This window comes from Dermacentor albipictus, chromosome 5 (genome assembly GCF_038994185.2).
Source record: "Dermacentor albipictus isolate Rhodes 1998 colony chromosome 5, USDA_Dalb.pri_finalv2, whole genome shotgun sequence".
NCBI classification, from domain to species: Eukaryota; Metazoa; Arthropoda; class Arachnida; order Ixodida; family Ixodidae; genus Dermacentor; species Dermacentor albipictus.
The window spans coordinates 174,036,043-174,042,260 of NC_091825.1; the positions used below are offsets into that span (position 1 = coordinate 174,036,043).

At 42.7% G+C, this 6,218-nt stretch overlaps 1 protein-coding gene across 9 annotated transcripts in view; it reads left to right on the forward strand.

Annotated features, from left to right (window-relative positions):
* The window catches only part of LOC135897507 (intermembrane lipid transfer protein VPS13A-like), a 1,023,564-nt gene that overhangs the window by 1,012,334 nt on the left and 5,012 nt on the right, over positions 1-6,218 (forward strand). The window lies entirely within an intron of this gene.

Below are 6,218 nucleotides of genomic sequence, written 5' to 3' on the forward strand. Positions count from 1 at the left end.
GAATTATACAGCTCAAGGACCAGAATTATGATATCTGCCTCAGGCAATATTTAAAAATTCTGTAGAACTTAAGTATGATCAACCAGTATACTGTAGGAGGGGGGGGGGGGTGGATTTCGCTCTGCGTAAGGCTAGGACTGAAGGCAAGCTCCAGATCTAGCCACACACAGTCGTTCTGTGGTAATCCCCACCCAATCGTTTTTGTAATTGTAGTTTATTGCTACAAACAAAAAGTAACACTTGCAGAGGGAAGTCCACTCTGTAATAAAGAAAGTCGGAGTTTCGCCTGAAAGCTAGGTGGAGCATCGATTGTGACAGAGAATCAGTAGACAGTTGTACGAAGTAAGGATAGTTTTGTCGACCATATAACTTTGGAAACATTCGCTTATTAACTGAATTAAGAAACATGGTGTCAGTGCACAGCAGCAAACATGAACACATCACACTCGTTGACCGCGGACGCTCACTGCCAAAAAGCTGGCTTGAGAAAGTTCAACAGCAGCAGCAAGCGAAGTGACCTTCATGCTGTCTCCCCCTCCCTCCCTCCGATTTCCCCATGGCCTTTTGCGCGACGAAAGATGGCGCGGTTGCTCTCCGCCTTCCTCCTTTGCGATCACCAGATTGAGCTGTAATTGTAGGCTCCCCTCGCATGCTTTCACTAGCTCATACAGCATACAGTGCGTGGCCATGGTGCTATCGCCCTTGGGCTTTGTACGGAACATCACGGTGATGCCGACGCCAAAAATGAGCCTGGAGTGTCCATGTAATTGCTATCGCAATAATAATAAATAGGCTTGCCTCATTTCATGACATAGTCAGGAAAACAAGGTCACCCACGGGTTGCAGCAGGTGTCCGTATCTGACAGCTTTGAGGTCGAGGTGCCAGAGAGAGGAGTCTCTCCCGGTAAGGGTCTTTTATACCTTTTTACCTTTGCGAGGGAAATGTCCTCCTTGTGCGTCAGATCGCTTTCCTTTCTCTGCAAGTCAGGGAGGGAAAGAGGGTACGCGCGTCGAGAGGGACAACCGGGAGAGGGCATAGCACGCCTGTCTGCACCGGCTCCTGATGTGTGCAAATGCGACAACTTGAGTACGCGGGGGAAGATAGGCGCATGTGCTCTCCACAGTATATGCACACATACATGGGAGAAGCTCTTGGTTGACTGTGAGAAAATCATTTAGAAAGTGTGCACTTTAATACATTGCTCATTTTCAGTGCGCTAAGAGCCGAACATTGCAGTGGCTTCTCATTTGTTTCCCACATGGTTGACAGAACATGGTTCCTCCGTCCACGAAGTACCACAGGTCAATGGCTGGAGCAGCGCACTTCTAAGTGTCCCTATTTTTCAGCATCTTTCATGCACCTCATGCACCGGTGACTGAGAATTGGCTAGAGAAAACAGCAGAAATAGTACAATGAGGAAGCAACTACAGGCAAACGCCTCTGCAATGAAGTGACCTGTATAACAAAGGAATAATTTTGTCCTGGTTCTACTGTGATATGTACGATGCACAACCTCCACGTGTCAGATCAGTTCTGCAGAATCTAGCTCACAAGGTGGAGGAAGTGTGATGAAAAAGAAAATCTGAGAAGCTTTCTTTCTGAGAAACCCATGTGGGTTTCCTTTGTAGCTTCATGCTACATTCGGGTGGATGACAATCTTTGCTTTCATGACCTTTACATGAAGTGACGTGTACAGTGAACGAATTTACAGGCTCAAAACAAAGCTTACATGCACTAGTGTTGCGAGTAAAGGTGCTCGCGTTGCCAGCGAATGTAGCCTGAAGATGTGTGCAATGAATTGAAACCAAAAGAAAACATGGAAAATTGCATTTTTAGGTCCTTAAACCTCAGGAAAGGGCATCTTTAGGCCTTCAACAACTAGTGGAAATGCTGAAATGCAGATATGGGCACAAACAAACCACACTTAAAGTGCTTAGAATGGCTTAATTAAGCTTATATATCTAATAGACATGATAGCATTATAAGTAAAATAATAGGCATTTTGCCTAAAGTTCTGGTCTGTAGTAAATAATCTGCACTGAGACAACATAACAGTTAGATGTCAAGCCACCTCCTTGGAGAAATGAAGGAGACGACAATAACCGGGACATTGCATGCACTCAGCCCCCCATCTTGGCTATCTCTGTAAATAGGCTACATATACTGTGCCTTACTTTTCATCTATTTGGACACCATCACAATATTTTAACTAAATATTCCAATGCCCATTCACTATGCATCTTCAAATATTCGTTCAGCATCATATCAGGACCAGGAATTCTGGCAACATCCAACCTCAATAACTATGTAATTATCCCTCTTCTGAAAACACCATTCCATGTATTGTCCTGATCCACTTGCGGTGGCTTTTTGTTTGAAGATGTAATCACACTGGAAGCAAACACTCAGGTAAACTGATTATTAAATTATTCAGCAACAGGAGAAAATTCACTGCATGTGCTCCATTGACTAATACTATTTTTATAGAGAGTTTTGTACCTGACAGATACCTCCAAATGCAATGCTGTGCATTCTGCTAGTAAGTGGCAAAAGTATATCTGAAGAAAGGTGATCTAGCTTTACTCAATTCAAGACAAACTTGTGTACGAAAAGTTTCAGCTGCTGTAGCATTCACTTGAATCTTTTGGCATGCTCACCTTAGGTGCTGCTTCAAGTGGATAAGATTTCTGGGGGCCTATGGGTCGCATTTGTCAATGGGCTTAGTCCTCCTTTGTGGCACCTACTGCAAAGAAATGTCGCAATGGCAGATTTAAAGTACACCCACACCTTATCTATGCTATCTTCTAAGTGAAACATGTCAAGCGCACAGTCCAAATAGTCGGGAATGGATGTGTCATCAGAATAATAAGTTTAATATTGTTTGGGATTGTTTTTATACTCGTCGACGCTTGTTGAAAGCCTTAACCATGCCGTGTTTTGCCATTGTTTTGAGCATACAATGAGCTGATGCCCTATCTGAAAATAATGGAATTCTTGCATCCCGATCTATACCCACAAATTAAAATCTCCACTAACTAGTACAGTAAAGCATTGTTAATCAAAGTTTGCTGGACTACAAAAAACCTTCAAATTAAGCAAATTTTTGAATTGCCCAAAAAGAAGAAAAAAAACAGAAAAAGTAGGGCAAAAATGCATTGCACAAGCATGGCTTATTACCTTCCCTTGTAGCAGGACTACTCAAAATAATGATTGATGCAGGAATGCTTGATATCGTATTCTGCGTCATCAAGGGTCACAATCCCTCCTCTAACCATGTGCAGCATCTCGCTTGCTGTCACCACCTCTACACTCAACAAAGCGGTCGATGTCGTTTAGGGGCTCGATAACCATCGCTAAAGCTGGCATACGATCATCCCTGCTATGTGTTTAAATAGTTCGCCAAGCCTAGTCTGTCACTCCTGTCGCCGTCTTCATACACTACCGGAAATGCTCATGTGGTGGAGATATTTTACGCTATTTGGAATCATATGCACACAACACACCAGCAGTGGAGAACATGAAAACACATGCAATGCAGCTAATATATACACGAGAGAAATGAGAACTGGATAATCAAAGGTGCTACATTTATGATGATAAGGATACTTTGACTCGCTTCCGACTTGAAGATGTTTGCCTGCAGTTCAATGGCTTCTAATTAAAAGGAACCTGGCAGTGCATTCACATCGCAGTTAAATAGATATTGGAACATTTGTAGTTCTTTCTTCCTGGCATCAAGGTCAGAGAATCGCTCACAAAATTCTGTGTGCAGATGACCAAGTATTCACGTTGCAACAGGTAAGGAAATTCCACATTATAGTCTCTGCACTAATCCTTGGAACAGCCACAAAAATGCTCCCTGTTGTGACTTTGTACCTGCTTCTCAAAAAACTGGACTTTTGTCCTGAGACCTGTTATGTCCATGTACCGGTCATGAATTAGGTGAGGTGTGCCTCTCTTTGCAGCTTCACATTAAGCTTAGTCATGTGGTCCATTAAGTCGACGCAAAAGGCCAATTTCTAGGGCTACTCGTAACTGGACAGAAGTTGCTCAGGGCCCAATACTTCCGTGCAAGGCAATCATTATTTCTTCCCTATGGTAAAGAAACAAGACAAAACTTTTCCAAAGCTCGGCCGTCGAACTGCCATATGATAAGGCATGTCTGTGAAAGAAGAGCTAAGGTTGTGGCTAGTTGGTTATACATATTGTCACAAGTATAAAACTATTTACATGTTGTATTTACAAAATGTATATACACAGCTGCCGAGAATCCCGAGAGGCTCTTGCCACTTCGTCCTCTTCACCGTCGATGACCTTGTCCTCTTTTTCCACCGTAACAATATTGTTAGTTCAGGCTTGTTCACTATCATCTGCATCCTTTCTTTGCATCCTTTTGTCCTATTTCACTATAGTGTACCATAGTCATTCATTATGTCTACAATTTTCTATTCTATTGCATATAGAAATATAGAAATTACTGGTGATAGAGCTTGTGTGACTTTATAACATTAGCAGCTAAAACACCCAATTTCAGAACACAGGACATGCCCACATAGTACTTCCCATAAAGGGCCTTTTTGTGAATCATGCAATGCAACAATGTTGACTTTGAGAATCTACTAAATTCAGCAGCTTTTATTGTTTACCCTATGTGTCTGCTTTTTAATTTCAGGCATGTTTTTCTCCCATTGATTGTGACAGATTGTGACAAGCTGTATGCAGATACAGTCTTTTCTGATTCTTTAAAGATGTCCTGTCCTGTTGCTATACCATGCATGCTATGTACGGAAGCTTGCTGCATTCTGTGGAATGAAGAAAGGAGCTTTATACTATATGTAGCTGTTCATGTTGTAGTTTTATGGGCAAAGGGCTGACAAAATCATCCTGGGCCCTTCAGCGCACCTACACAAAGTCAAGGAAGCTTTGGCATGTATTCTGACGTGGCTAGGGCTGGCCAATGAGAGTGTCATGCACTACCCACATGATGGTCACACGTGGCTACTTATTCGTCAGCACTGCCTAGATTGAGGTGGCATCACAGCATATATCATGTAACTGCAGTGAAGCCACCTGCCTGGAAGATGCGCAATAGTGCAAGCTTTTGTTTAGAAGCCCCACATAAAGGTGGAGACACCGGCAGGCCTGCTGTCGTCAGGTGGACCGCCACTGGCTGCTGTACAGTTGGAAGACATCCCCAGACCGTATTCGGCTTGTGGACCATAGTTTGGAGACCCCTGCTTTAGGATTTATTTTGTCACCGAACAGTAATGGCCATCTATCTTGCCTGTCTTTCCTATCTTTAATGCTGCACCTGGTACTTTGAGGTGACAGACAGCATGCACATATTAGCATGACAAGCCATTAGTGATAGGAAAGAAGCGAGCACAGAGTGTTAACAAAAGGAAATGCATGCAAAGTGCATAAAAATTATTGTGTGGGGACAAGATAAATCCCAAGGGTGTAAAATTTATTTTGGGAGTGTGTGGGCCACACAATTTTGTATCAGGCTAACTTCACCGAATGGAAATTTGTTTAAACATAATGTCCACCATCATGACTCTCAGACAGCTCTTTATTGCTGTGGGCCACAACATGTCATCCTCCATGTGGCCCACTGCGCTTCATATTCCACTTTCCTTGAACAACTCCGCAACTATCGCAAATGGGGTGGTGGCCTACAAATCTGCCAGCCGATTCACCAGTTCACCTTGTGACACACTATTACAAAGACGGCGCCGAATAAAACAACACACGAAGAATGGAGACACGAGACAAGCACGTAGGCGTTTTTTTTTTTTTTTGTCTCCCTTATTCGTGTGTTGTTTTATTCGGTGCCGTCGTTGTAATCATGCTTAACCAACTAGCCCACCAGCACATGCTTGTGACACACGCAAGATTCCAACACACTAAAAACAGCTGACACAGCTCTGTTTTGACTACCTTTAGCACATGAAATAACTTATCTTTTGAATGAGCCAAGCTACGCAAAAGCTTGTTCTGTCGCCATGTTGTGATGACAGTTGTGGTGAGGACACTAGTGATGATGTTGGCTCTGACATTACGCTGTTGTCAACACTGTGAATGCAATTCCTATCTTGTGTATCACTGTATAATGTGCAGGCAACATTTTTAACCTATATTAAATGAAATTGCAGATTAGAATTGGGTAAATATGGTAATCATTTAATTGTGAACTGCCACTTTAACTTAAAAATTT